Genomic DNA, 15,367 nt, shown 5'->3' with positions numbered 1-15,367 from the left:
ACTGAAAAAAAGTAGCTTTTGGTTACCTTTTTATAAATTTTGGTTCCTGGAGTTACTTTTTTTTAAATTTCCAAAATCAATTTTTCCAAATCTCGGCCCTTCTATGTGAAGAAAACAAGAAAAAATGTCTCGCTTTTTCCCAAAAATAGTAATGAATCTCGCCTTTTTCAAAGTTGCCAAGAAGCCTCGTTTCACTAACCATTTCTAAAAATTGTTTTTTCTGGCAAAAAATTTCTAATATTATGTACTTACATGGTGACTTTTTTCCAAAAAAAAAATCCTAGTCTAATTTTTCCAAAAATAACGAAATTAAAGGTATCGTTTTTTCAACAAAATTCCAAAAAAGGATAAGTAATATCTTTTTTTTGGCGATGTAATGCCAAAAAGTCTTGCTTTTTGCTAAAATTTGTGAAAGTCTTACTTTTTCCAAAAAAAAAAAAAAAGTTCCCTTTCCCCAAAAATTGAGTAGGTACCAAAAAATTACCAAAATAACCCGATGTTCACCCAATAGTTGAAAAATGTCCGAATTTTTTTCATAAAAATTGCGAAAAAATATTGTTTTTCTTTTGTCAATAAATAGTAAAGTTTTGTTTTTTGCTAAAAATTTCAACGTTTTTTAAGCATACAAAAATTCTTGCTTTTTAGAAAAATTTCTACTAAGTCTCATTTTTCCCAAAACATAGTTGCAAATTTCTTGACAAAAATTTCCTCTTTTTAGCAAAATTGCCAAAAAAGTTCATTTTTTCGTCAAAATTTTCTAAGAAGCTCTGCCTTTTGCTAAAATTATTGCTGAGGTCTGGTTTTCTGCCTTAAGTAGAAAAAAGTTTCGCCTTTTGTCTGAAATTTTAAGGAGTCCCAAGTCCCACTTTCTTCCAAAAACTTGTCCCATTGTGTCGCTTTTTTTACCAGAAATTGTCAAAGAGCTAGTCCTTTTTTTTGCTAAAATTATCAAATGTCTCTTTTTTTGTTGGAAATTGGCAAAAAAACTTGTTTTTTTTTAAAGTCAAAAAGTTGTAAAAATCAACTTTTTCAGCAATAATTGCGACAGAGTATCACTTTTTTGGCACCAATAAGACAGTAGGTATATAATTACCTATATTTTTTACCCGAAAAATACGAGTAATTTTTTCGGAGGAAGGGGGAGACGGGAGACTTTGATTTTTCCCACGACACTGACCATTTGAGTGAGGGGGAATGATCGAGATGGATTGAGAAATTCAATTTTGCAAATTTCGTAACCATTGCTCAGTTACACAGGTTCAATTCTACCTCATTGTCAGTATTTTAAAAAGCCTCATTTTCTTGACCGTTTTTATGTCTTTTTTTTTTTCAAGAAATATTTTTCAACATATATTTTTCTGGTCAAGATTTTTTCTTTCATTTGAAGTGAACAAAGACTTGAGAATTCAATGAGCTTTCATTTCAACTTCGACAAACCATAGGCCTACTGATTGACAAAAAAATTTTAAAAGTTCAAGAAAGACGTAACTGATGACATGAATGGGTTTTTGGACTAGGTTCATTCAGAGGCCCGGCATTTCCCTCGTATTTCGTGATTCATAAACTTATATTATACATTTTAATTGTCTTTTTGATGTTTCACTTTCCAGCAAAATGGTAAATTTTTTGAAAATCATGTCGTGTGAAATGAACAATAATGTTCTATGATTCACGGGGAAAATTTTTCTATTTTTTAGTCTCGTCGAGCAAATTATTCTAGTGAGTAATAATAGGGTCAAAATCACTGAAATGGAAGTTGATTTCCCCTCGCTTCTCTCCGCTCAATTCAGAACAAAATTCGCGAAATGATGAATCGATGTACTTAATCAACGTATTCAAAGTGTATATCTTAGAACAATAAATACTACTTCTAATGTTTCTGCTCTTCAAACATCTTGATCAGACATCATGATATAACGCATATCTCGACCTTCTTTCAGCAAAGTACCTAATTCAGTGTTTAAATTGCATACGCGTTAATGGGTGAGAAAATACACGGTGTTAATTTGCAGTAGGTACAAACCTGCTATTGGATAATTATCGAATTTATATAATTAAACTCGACAATACATAGTATTATTCGCGTAAATACATATATACCTAATTTCTCGTGCGCATTGAGCAAATTAATTGTAAGTACCATGATATACCTTCGTATTAAAATTACCCAATTAATTAAATGCCTACCTGTCCAAATTTTGCGATTAGTATCTTCATCTTCCTATTCGTAATTTAATAATTTTATTTATCGCGTGCGTTTAAACAATAAAAGAATACGCAGATAAAAAAAATAACCTAAATCTTGTCTCGTGCAGCAAACTATACTTAGCATCACATCGTTCAAACAAAAACAATGAAGCCCTTCGCCACGCGTCGGATTATTTGGTCACACAGTGCACGCGACGCCGCCGCCCGACGAATGATACGGCTGCGTTTGGCCATCGATATCCACCCTCTTCTACATTACTTTGTAAGGGTTCGACGTCGAATGCAAAGTTCACCCTCGCTGAACTTATACTTTCCTAATGCTAAGCGCCAAAAAAATTTTCCTTTCTCGTAATTCGTTCGGTTTATGACCAGATTCATAAGCTGTAAGGGATTTTCCGAAACATCGTACTCGTCGGCGAGCTATAAAATCCTGTTATTTCGCAGCTTACGAATTTCCCTTTTAATTTCCATCTCGAGCTTTACGGTTTTCCCCAATTTTCCAGCTACGTCGAACAATACCCTGGCAACTTCTGGTAGCCCGGTATTTTTCATCCATGAAATTTTCCTTTCATTTTTGGAATTCCAGTGGTAGGCCGGAGGGTGAAGGGAAGCTCGGAATGCGATACCGATGTCTATGGGAACCATCTGACGAGATATAAGTTCCTAGTATTTCGCGCCATTATAATTTCACTTTCACTCGAACTTTGGCGAAAAGTTGGCATAATTTCACCAGCTGTAAACTACCCTTGGCGATAAGGGTGAACTTTCGCCATAAATCTACGTCTAGTGACGTTCGACCGTCTTATACGTTCCTGGTATTTTTTAGCTGAGAAATTTTCCCTTTTACGGATGAGGTCATGGTGTACGTTGTGCTTTTTTCATTCTGTGTATACGGAATATCCGTCGATGACGACGAAGCTAAGCAACGACGACGTGCAGTGCTGTGCTGAGTAAGCTTTTATGACATTTATCAGAGCGAATTAAAGCGTAATTTCAAAAGGTGACCACTGTAATTACACGTATTATATTCGTGGTAGTAATTGTATGTATACTTTATATAATGTTGCGACGATGATTTAATTACCAGTTTCCTTTATTATTTAATTATTAGTTTTCTATTGTTGGGCTGCAAATGTGGTACTCTGTAATATGTGTCAATTGTATTAAACGTTGCGTCTTCGACGACATCGTCGTACGAGATATGTATGTGTACGTAGACGTACGTGCCCGATACCTTGTCTATATTGCTTAATAATTTTATTAGTCAAACGATCTGCTTCATTTGGGTGGTCTGCAGGTCTGGAACCAGCTGTAGAGGAGGGTAAACAATTGCGATAATTTTTTTTGGAAAATAATACTCTTTATATAGTTTTTTTTTCGTCATCGAGAATATTTTAATGAGCTAAAATCAAGGACTGTGAATATTTTCCCATCAATATTTCTCGTTTGTTACCTAAGAAGGGTCGAGATCGATCTTGTTATCGAGCGAATTTCATTCAAGGTCGATGATAAACAATGTATACGTACAAGTGCGAACGAAACCGTTATTATTTTATTCAAATAAAAGGATCCTCTAATTAAAATAATTTTCGTAATTTTTTGCATGTTTTTTTTTTTTTTTTGTTTTTCGCGCGAAGAAATTTACCAATATGAGAGAGGTGTTGTTAGATCAGTGATATTGTTTCGATATGCATGGACTGGAAAATATGATGAAACTGAATGGGTGGAAATTGTTTTCGAGATTTGCGTAAGTGTTTTAGTTGTAAAGTTTGGAACGAGAATCAACTTTGGGATGAGTTGATTTGAATTTCGTTATTTTGATTTCTGAAATATCAACTTCGGGATGAGCTGATTTAAATTTCGTTATTGGATTTCTGAAATATTTTTCGATGGGAATTTCGTCAGATTATTGGACTTGAATTTTTTAAGGATTTACTCGTTTATTTCTCAGAAGTTTTTTGAATATGCCTAAGTTATAATTATGTACGTGAAAACAGTATCTAATAATTTGGCTGTACTTTACATAGATCAAAAATCAGGAAGAATTTAACATTTTTTTGTGTTGAAAGTCTCCAAAGGTTCGAGCTTGAGCAGAAAAAGACTGTAGAACATGAAATTCGTCTTATGCTTTTGACTCTGAGGTTTTCTTTGAAAGGCCCAGTTTCTGAGATATCAAATTTTGATCTTAAATTTTCCAGATTTTTTCCATACCTAACTGAAAACTGACATCAGGGCCATATGTTGGTTAAAATTCTCATAATTGCATCAAAACTGTAAAAAAGCTAAAAGTAATTAGAAATATTTTGTAGTAAGGTACATATTTGGCAATCCTATATTTTGCTGCAATATTTTTTTTCAATTCGCGATTTTCAGGTCAAGTGTTGAAGAAAAAAAAACAGGGCTCGTGGTTACTTTTGGTTACTTTTTTAGTAGGTAATCAAATAATTGTTCATTTTTTTCAACACATTTTCGTTACGAAGTTACTTTTTTTTAAATTTTCAAAATCCAATTCTTCCAAATCTAGATTCTACATCATGAAGAAAACAAGAAAAACTCGTTTTTTGCCAAAAATACTAAAATAGTTTCAGATCTCGCCTTTTTCAAATTTGCCCAAAAATATATATATGGGGGGGGGGGGGGTGTTTATAATTACAAGATTATTACACCCGTTGAGTGGGGGGGGGGGTTTGGATTTGATAGCCTTGTTCCTTGCTAAAAATTTCTAAAAACGTATTGGTTTCTTGCAAAAAATTCCAAAGTTTCATTGTTTTTCAAAAAACATCAAAAGTTTAGTTTTTTTTGGCCAGAATTGTCAAAATTTACCAAAAATGGAAAAAAGTGTCGTTATGTCGACAAAAATTGCGAGAAATATCTTTTTTTTGCTAATAGTGGTCGAATAAAAGTCTTGCTTTATTCAAAAAAATTGACAAAACATCCCGCTTTTTCGCAAAATTGTTGAAAAATCGCGCTTTTTCCTTAAAAGTTGAACACCACAATGAGATTTTTCGCCAAAAATTACCAAAACATCCTCTTTTTTTTTAAACAAAAATTGCAAAAAATATCAATTTATTGGCAAAATTTCCTGCTTTCTGCAAAAAAGGTCCAAGTCTTGCACTTTTTGCAAATTTGTTGCCAAAAATTGCTAAAAAGTTCGTTTTCTCCCAAGTAGCAAAAAGTCTCGCATTTTGCCTAAATTCTCAAAAAGTTCTCATTTTTTGCCAAAAGTTGTGTTTTTTTGTAAAAAATTCGAAGAAAAACGTCGTTTTTTCCAATGTCCTAATATGGCGTTTGTTTTATCTAATAATTGAAAAAAGTCTCGCTTTTCAGACAAAAACTTTTGTCAATAATTTCCAAGAAGTCTTGCGTTCGGCTTTTTATCGAAAATTGACAAAAATTCTCAATTTTTAGCAAAATTGCTGACCTCCCAACTTTTTTTTGAAAAATTGCTCAAAAATCTCACTTTTGCCAAAAATTGCCAATAATTAAATACCTATTATAAAAATTCTCGTTGTTTTAAAAATTTACAAAAGTTCTCTTTTTTTTAGAATATTGTTAAAAAAGGTCATTTTTTTCAAAAAATTCCAAAATAAGACCCATTTTTTCCAAAAATTTTCCAGAAGTATTGTTTTTTTTTGCCATACGAGTAAATTGTTCGAAAAGCCCTTTCTCTTGTTAAAAATTTGTTAAAGTCTCAATTTTTGCCAAAAATTATTTTTTTTTGTCAGAAATTACAAACATTCTCACTTGGTTGCTAAAAATTCCCAAAGAGTTTCAAAATTGTTCAATTTTCATCCCTTTTTCGGTTATTTTTTCGAGCTTTCTCGGTCACTAAGTAAAGTTGCTTTTTCTGGAAGAAGTTTAATATGTACGAGCCCTGTAAATTTTTATGAATCAGCTTCATCTGAAATTTTATATTCAAATAGAATGCATCGTAACTCGTAAGCAAGGCTTATATTGTTTTCAATTTTTTCGAAAATTGTCATCATAAGAAAATATTCAAGTTTGTATTTTCAAATCAGTTGAAACTGATTTTCAATGTGGATTGTGTGTGTTTTTTTTTACCAAACAGTATTTAGAAAAAAAAAAGTTCCACTCAAATGGGGTAATATTATTTTAGTTGGAAAAAATTCAATATTTTTGCCTCTACGAAAAAGGAAATAGGTATAGGTACTTTACTGAAAGATGAAAATCATCTGAAACAGCCACTATTTAATCTGAAAATTAAAATGGACCCTGGCATAATTTTCGAAGAGAAACAAAAAAAGTTTTTTGTCAAAATTATCTGTCTGTAAAATCAAAAGTTTCAAACAACGGAAAATGATTTTAAAAACTTTGGAAAAATTAAGTGATAAATTAATTTCAAAATTTCGATACCATTTTGAAAATACCAAGTTTTTTAGGATCGCTATTCAACCAAACGAAGCATAGAAACAATAGCTTTGAATTATTGGCCCTAAACTTTTTCTTCCTTTCTCTCCTCTTCCTCCTCCTAGTATTCTTTATCTTTGTGTGTAATATTTTGTGAATTCCAAAAAGATCGTTTTTCAGAATAAAGAGGCAGCTTCAGTGTTGTAGTAAAATTTCCACTCAACATGTAGTTATGTTGAAATACTCTCGACATGAGAAAATTTTTTGAGCCAGAGGAATTTTTTGTATTGAAAAAAATATCGGATTTTCATTCCGTCGTTGAAGGTTTTTTGCATGTATCAGGATATTTTTTTCATAATGATATTATTTAATTAGCAAAATCTCCATTAATTAAACAGATAGATAGATATACATATGTATACAATAGCTTTGTCATCATGTAGGTAATCTTAATAGGCGGAATCAAGAAGACCCAACGATCAAAACTGAAATACACAATAATCTTAACCTTGGCATTCATCTTTCGCCTCAATCTTTCTTACGCATGTGTACCTACAGTAATTAAATTACGAATTATTATTAAAATAACAATAATAACGACGAGTAGAGGTATTTTCCATTAACGCCCTGCTACCACCACGTTGCTGGCAAATTACACGTTTTTTTCTCTTTTTCTTCGTTTTAATTTTATAAATCCAGCAACTCGTACTTATAACGACGACGATGTCGTTGAACAGAATTAAAACGCTTTTGTTTCAGTTTCATTTACTTAGTCGAGATACCTATTTAAAAAATAATTGTAACGAGTCGAGTAGTAGGTAATCAGCGAATGATAACGTGTGCAAGAATTCAAGGTTGAAGATTTGGTATTCAGAAATGCTCACTTTATATACTCGCGTCTCGCGGTGTCGATGTATCTTATGGAATATTAGCAAGAGTTGACCAAGTGACGACGACTGTGATAAGAAATTTTGTAATGGAAAAAAATTCATAGACTAGTTGTAAACTGCAGCTGATTAGTGGTACAACCTGTTCGAAGCTGAAAAACCTGATTATTTTTCAATAAGTCCAACACTTTGGACCTACTTTTTTAGTAGGTAGTAGGTACTGCGAATATACACGAGTGTGATACTGATGGGTATACCTTTACCTATACGATTCACGTGTGTAGATTTCTCATTTATGTAGGCACTATGAGTAAATTCGATTCGTTATTTTCCCATAATGTTATCTTATATAGTAGGTAGCCATCTTTTGATGATGATTTACCTAAAAATCTGGAACTCGAAAAAATATATAAGATGAAAAATTATAACTTTTACTCGGTTTCGTAATACAAGAATGTTGGTACCATAATATAGTTATAAAATATATAAAATGAGAAATTAAGGAACCGATTGCCATATTCGCCGGTAATATAATATTTGGTTCAGTTAGCGTAAAAACAACAACATCAGCAACGGAATAGGCGGTTGGTAATATTGGCTAGATATTTTACGTATTATTATGTACGGTTATTTGATTTTGGCGTAAAAGTGTTATTTTTTTACCTCAAATATGGCTCACGTTCGTAGAACAAATATAATGATCTTTGACGAAATACTAAAATTGCTAAATTTGAAGTTAATGAGAAGAATAAATATATCGAGAGGTTATTAAATGTAAAAAGGAATCGTTTTCTGGTCCCCCATTGTACGAGTATATGACCTAGGCAACAGGCAAGGAATCCATTATGTAGATAATTTGATCGATTTAGTTCATGTCGTAAGGTGTGTAGTAAATTAATTGTTCGATGGTTCTTTCTCTCTGTGCAGTGTCTGCTGTCTTTCTAATGTGTAAGCTGATTGAATAAAAAAAAAAAAAGAAAAAACCACCTACACTGTAGGCTCGAGTACACTTCCTATTATGATTTATTTCGAAATAATGCATCACGTAATAAGCAGCAGTAGCATGAGCGATGAATAAGCTATGTCATTGTATCGATTGGCGCTGCCATAAAAGTAGGTATCGATGACGTTCCAGACTGAATGGAAAAATGATCAGGTATGTGGTCTAGGCTCATGGTACCCCTTTATTTTTTATTTTTGGCGATGTGTAATGGAAAAAAAGGAGTCAGCTTTGGTCGAAGCTCGCTCAGATTTAATAACCCATGACGTAGGATTATGCTGAATTGCAATTAAACTGGATCGCAATGAGTACGGTTGTGTGCGAGATGGACCAGCTCATCGTGTTACAATTTAATCCAGCAGCAGCAGCAGCGAAGAAAATCAAAAGAACTTGAGAGTGTATCGGCAGAAAGTTCAAATACCAGCTATTTAAGGTCGTCTTCGTTTATTTGAAAGTGCAATTAGCGGTGAATGACGATGCCGATGAGTACTCGACTTACCTTCGGGAATATCAAAACAAGATCTGAACTGGTCCGGTCCGGTCAAGTCTGTCCTTCTTATGTAACACATCGTGTACGTGTGTGTACTCGTGAACTGAACACTGAACCATTCATATGTAATGTTATTATTCGATTATAAGCCATGTACGTACACCGAAAAATATCGCATGCTCTTATCATCCTTGAACACCATTTTGCTTCTTTGATCATCTATTATTGTTGATGCTTCTTGGAGATGATCTTCTCATATAAGGATGAGGTATTCTTTCTTCTGCATACAATGGTGTGGTCACCGATTCGGGAAGTAGACACGTGGAATTTAACGCTGGACGATGAGCAAGGTGCGAATACTTTTTCAAGTTATTCGTATCCGAGATGTGTTTGTAATTATTACATTGATGAATTGTAGATTGCGGTTTTTATTTTATGGTTCTCGCGTGCGAGTATTTAATAAAGGTGTAGAGGTAATATATGATTCTTGGAAGGTGCCCATAGATGTTGGATTGTTGGTGTTTGTTGATTGATGTAAGAGCAAGCGAGGGTTAACGTATTTCCCATTGTTTTTGTTCTATAGGCGGTGATTTTACTGACTGGGTTTTAAAAGTAAATTCCAGGTGTCACGAATCTAATTTTAATATACCTAAATGATATTTGTCATAATTTATTGACAGCCTGTTGGCCTGTTCATTTTAGCGAAAATGACCGCTGAGTCAACATGAACTTATGATTATTTATGGTTTGATAATGAAATTATTAACATTTGTGAAGGTAGAATTTAAATAAGTGTGAGTTTTTTGACCCCTAATATTGTTGTTAAAAATGTGTACTTATATTGAGTAGCGAGCGAGTATCTAGGTATTGATTTATACCTGCGTTGAGCATGTGAGATGAGAATTTCTGTAATTTTATTTCTCTCTTACTTTAACGATTTCCACAGCCTTGGATTTTTTTTCACTCGGAGATATTTTTAGAATTTATTATTTTAATGTTTGCATTATGCAAAGAAGACACCTACGCTTCTTTTTATTTCTCTTCTTCAATTTTTATGGGTTATTATCAAAAGGAATTGTTCAAGTTCGCCATTTTACTGCTATGAATTTTTTTTCTGTTTGAAGGTCGTTCGTATGTATTTGTCTAACATTATGTGAGGAATCATGCATGTTAATAAATTCGAGATCAGTGCATCTCAAACTATAGGTGCACTGGAGCAGACTCGAGTCTGCTGTGACGAGTCCTTGAGGAAGTCTTCTGGACTTGATGTATTTTTGTTGTGCTGGTCTAGTCTAAATGAAGACCACAAGGAAAAAACCAGACAAGTCAACAATTTTCAAAAATGAGTTTAGGGTCGAATTGAATTCACACTGAGGAGTGAAAAAATGTAGTTCATTAAGATTTTGAAAAAATTTGATTTTTTGCTGTAAAAATTGCCTTTGAAAAATGGAGGAGGGGAGAGAAATGAACCGAGACCAAATCGTGGGCAAAAGAAAGAAAATTTCAACATTATTAGGTATTTAGAATGCGAAAATTTTTCATTATGTCATCATGATAATCGATTTTCGTCGAATTCAAGTTGTTGCAAAACACTAATTTTTCGGTTTTTTGCTTGATTTATTCACGAAAAGAGTGACTTTTCAACTCGTAAGTTGCGTATCTTCATTTTTTTTGTCTCCCTCGCCAGAGGAAACCTTCTCCTCTGATTAATCCATGAAAAAAGCAGTGACCATTTTTCTAGTACTTTAGACGGATCATACCTGATTTGAATGTATGAAATGATGTGTTTTGATTCGAAATTCCCATTTACAAATTTTGAACTTGCCATAGCTACTGAAGGTAAAGTACCTAGATACGACGTATGAAAAAATATAGTTTTTTCGAGTTTTTTATTATTTGAAGCAAGTTGAAAATTTGTATAGACGAATTTAAATCAAAATACCTCACTCCCCTTCTCATACTGTTTTGTGAGTAGGTATGTAACTTTATTTTTCTTTCGAGTTGAGAAAATTGTTCAAAATTCCCAAATTTTTCTTGAGATTGTGACTTTTATTTGGATGTGAAAACCTCTATTTTGGTTTCATTCAGATTCCAAAATTTTCAAATGAAAAATTGAGATTTCGTTTTCAAAAAATTGAGAATATTACCTACCTACCTACAGGGTGCCCAGAAATATCGAGTACCCCTAAAAAAGTTTTTCATTAAAAATATAGGTTGGCAACCTGAAATAGATGCATATGATTGGTGGAATGTTATCTCTCCAGTCCAACAACCAATCATGTGCTATCATTATTATCATTCACTGTGACCAACCAAAGAATTTAGTAGAAAACTTTTTTAGGGGTACTCGATATTTCTGGGCACCCTGTACCTACCTACCTACCTACCTACCTGCTTACCTACTATTCAATTTAAGGAAAATCTTTTTTGACGAGTGGAGGGTTTCTATGGGAAAAACATGACTAAAACGTTTTGTGATTTTTTTTTCACTTTCAGTTTAAATAACAACTTGTAGCTTCTAGATCATGTTGTATTTTTTTGTGCCACTGATAACAACGGGATAGATTAATTTGGAGACTGTTTAGTCACTTTAGTCTGAGAAAACATTGAAAATTCGACTGTTTGAACTCATTAATTGGTTATTTTAGCGTTTGAAATATGTACCTACTTCCTCTGCAGTAATTTTTGGAAAGTGTAAAACACGAAAAGCCCACATTTTTTTACATTTATCGTGGAAAAGTATGTACTATGTCCCCAAATTTGAAAATTCATCTCAAAAATGGACTCTGTGAATAAAAATGATTTTTTCAAGTTTTTTGAAGGAGGGATAAATAACATCAAAAAATAGAATTTTCAAACACTTGACCCAATCTTGAACATTTTTCGGTCAGATGGTATGAAATTTGGCTTGTGAGTCAAAATCCCAGTACAAACACCTCTAACCTCCTTCCATCTAGAAAACCGTTTTGAAATTAAAAAAATGACCTACACGCCATCGATTATAAAGTGACAAAAATTGAATTTTTCGCAAATACGTACATACCTAGGTAGTAGGTACATATTTTTCAATGTAGTCTTTGCCTTCAAACCAATTTTACATAATATTATACTTTTCGAATGCTGGAATTTAGGTAAATTGATCGATAGCATTTCTCACCCCAGAGCAGAACCCTTTTTGTCGAAATTTTTTCATTATCATAATGATTCGACATGTCTCACCGATTACCCCAATTTTCACTTTTCAAAGTGTCTATTAGGTCATCAAAGTCATCAAAGTCATTAAAAAGACATATTTTTGGCCAAAAATTGAAGGCAATTATCAAAAATTTATAAAGTAGGTGTTCTCAGAATTTGAATCATTGAATGATGATTTGCTAAAGTGAAGATGCAGAAATCGCCATACAGAAAAAAATCACTGAAATTTACCCCGAAATTGCAGGTGACAAATTTTGGGAAAATTGTTTGCAAATTTGTTTAAATGCATTTTAAATTGGCTGAAAATTATTGATGCAACATTGTAAGAAATCGAGCAAAATATCGCAAAAATGCTCAGTTATGAGTTTTTTTTTTACCAAAAATTATAAAAAATAAATCAATCAAAATAAAATGAAATTGTAAAAAAAAAAAACAAAAAAAAACACTGACAGAATAATAAAAATTGCAGTACCCCTCAGAAAATGTGAGAAATCCTGACATCATGGATTTTCTCATTATTTTTTCAGTGATCTATATGCGAAAAATTCCATAAAAATAATCATTCCTAAAAATGAAAATGTCATCAAGAAGGTCATCCTTTTTCAGTTTTTTGTAAATTTTTAATATTCCTATTCTCACTTATAAATCTGCAACTTTTCATGAGAAAGTTAAAAAAATTATATATTTTTAAAAATTGAGTGAATATGACCTCAAAATGGTGCCTTTCTAGGCTGTTCAACTCGTGAATGCAATTTCTGAATTTAAAGGTCAATTTTCTGGGTTGTAAAATGAGTTTTTCTGTTGGTTTTTTCATGTTGGAAGGGAGGAAAGGGGGTATGTATAAGTACACTAGATTTTAAAGATGAGCTGCGAGATTACCTAGGTACCTATTTTTCGCTTTAAATAATGTTTATACATCTATTTTTCAAAAGTAGGTATTACCTATTGATTTTTAATCTCTTATGAAATGGAGATGTTGAGTTGACTCATAAAAATTTTGAAAATGAATCTTATCATCAATTTTATTTCTTCAGTTTCTTACTTACTTGTGTTTGAGAAATTCCATTAATTTATTTCTCTTAATTATTAATTGATTAAGTATTTATACTCCAAATGAACATTTTTTACTTCGATTTTTGAAAACTTCTTAACTTAGTGAGACACTCTGCCACTTTTAGATTTTGGAAAAATTGTTTTTAATATCATGTTATACTTAGATTCTGTCGCTGGCACTTTCGTTGTTTAAATTTTAAAATGAAGCATTTTTCTTCTCAAAACCCCCTAAATTTGGATTACTGCGAAACATTCCCATTCACAAATATGCTTCGACAGAAGTTTCTCCTTCGTATATGACTTTGTTAGCAAGAAAAGAGAGAGAATTGGCATCCGATCATCATCCCAGTGCATAATACATCTGTGCACTTGGAAAAAAAGACTTCAAATACTTAGACGAGGATTTGATAACGGAAAGGTTTTATTTTTACACCATTCGCGCAATTAAATACAATAGTATAAGAGCTTTCACTTCCATAATGTAATCAATGAATATTGCGAATACAATTAACTTCCTGTAAACTTAGCCTCAAATATATAGCTCCAAGTCGACGACAAGCGTCCGTTTTTTCGAAACTTACGCACACACCTTACGCGACATTTTATTGCACTTTTCGAACGCCGCCGTCATCGAGGTGTGAATTTGAAGAATCGTTCGAATTTACGCAGGTACTTCGTCGACGATAAAATTTATACCTTCGTGAAGATTGCTAACTGGTTTCACGTTATAAATTTTAATAAAAGTATCGTATTCTTAAAATTTTAAAAGGCTGAAAAATTTTTTTTTTTGGATGATGGAGTAGGTACGTTAAAAAAAACTGGTTTTAGTACGTAAAATGTATTTTTTTTATAAATGGTTATTTATACGAATATTGCTAAAATATGGATAGCTACCGGCTTTCTTCGAATCTTTTTTATTTTTTTACAATTACTCGCCGAATAGTTAGAAAGTGATCGCTAATACGTTACGTAATTTTTTTTCATATGTTCGTATTCATACGCATACGAACATCTAATTAAAGTAATTATTACCGAAATGAAGGCCACGTAAAAATAATCCAATTGATTAAAATTTGTCGAGTTTTTTTTTTTTTAGCAAAAGAAAGAATTAAAGTGTGTCAAATAATATCTACCACAGTACATTGGCTCACGTACGTTCGTCGTTCATAGGTAAAGAAGTACGTTATGCTAAAATGCCAACCAAGCCAAGCGTTAGACGAACAATTAAATAAAACCAATGCAAGAGTTAATTTTCATGTAATTAAATATTATTTGAACGTCGGCGGTTTCAGGAAACGTGACCGAGTTTGGTAGCATTGATATTTTATAATTAATTTTAATTTTTTGAAGATTTATCGAACCAAAAGGGAAGAGATTTTTTCTGGATGCTAGTTTGTCAAGGTTTATAATCCCACCTCCCTGGTGAGTTTTTGAAAAATATAATCTTCATTTACCTACTGTTACTTTCTCTTTGAAGAATGGTCGAAACTTATAATCTATCGTTTTATACATTATAATATCAAGATATTTTTCCTATATTATACTGTTGCAATGTGCTCGGTGCTGATGCAGTCAACTAGATAATTTATATAATTGAAGCTAAACATGATGATTTTCTTCGGCTAGATCGACGATCGTACCTACTCGTAGTAGATCCACACAACATGTTAATCGTTCGTAGTAAAACTATTTCGATTAACTAATAACCGGTTGAAATTAATGTCGCCTTATTCAACAAATAAACGTTTCAATTAACCTGATTCGTTTATACCTACTAAAATATTTCCATTTTTAAATTGGGTTTGGGCTTTTGTTTGGTAATTTTTTAATCTTCTGGGTGTGTGTTTTTTTTTTGTTTGTTTGGTTGATAAGATAAAAGGTTATGTTTTGGCAGGAATTTTTTTCGAGTGTAAATTAGGCACGATTATTCCTAATAAATGTTAAGCACTTTATCGGATTTATTAAAATTTAAAAAATTCTAATAATTTAGTTTGATAGCGAATGTTTATTATGATTAATCTATGTATAATGCATTTTTTTTTCAAGGCTAGAAAGCCACTCGTGTTTCGTAAAACCTTTCCAAACGAATTGGTTGGTAAAAGTGTGGGTTAAGTATGCGTTGGGTGTGATAATTTATAGTTGATAATCGTTTTATTTATGTTTAGG

General features: G+C 32.3%; 1 protein-coding gene across 4 annotated transcripts in view; it reads right to left on the bottom strand.

The window, feature by feature from the left end:
* Window positions 1–15,367, bottom strand: part of LOC135842659 (uncharacterized) — a 55,013-nt gene that overhangs the window by 28,278 nt on the left and 11,368 nt on the right. Inside the window, exon 1 of one of the 4 annotated variants that reach the window (XM_065360217.1) lies at window positions 2,188–2,208. The exons of the other annotated variants lie outside the window; for them this stretch is intronic. The gene's annotated coding sequence lies outside the window, so the exon portion shown is untranslated. Of the gene's footprint in view, window positions 1–2,187; window positions 2,209–15,367 lie in introns of those variants that run through there. 4 annotated transcript variants of the gene reach the window in all.

The sequence above is a fragment of the Planococcus citri genome, chromosome 4 (assembly GCF_950023065.1).
Source record: "Planococcus citri chromosome 4, ihPlaCitr1.1, whole genome shotgun sequence".
Classification (NCBI taxonomy): Eukaryota; Metazoa; Arthropoda; class Insecta; order Hemiptera; family Pseudococcidae; genus Planococcus; species Planococcus citri.
The sequence above is the reverse complement of the archived record's forward strand: the minus strand, read 5'-3'. Positions and strand labels throughout refer to the sequence as shown.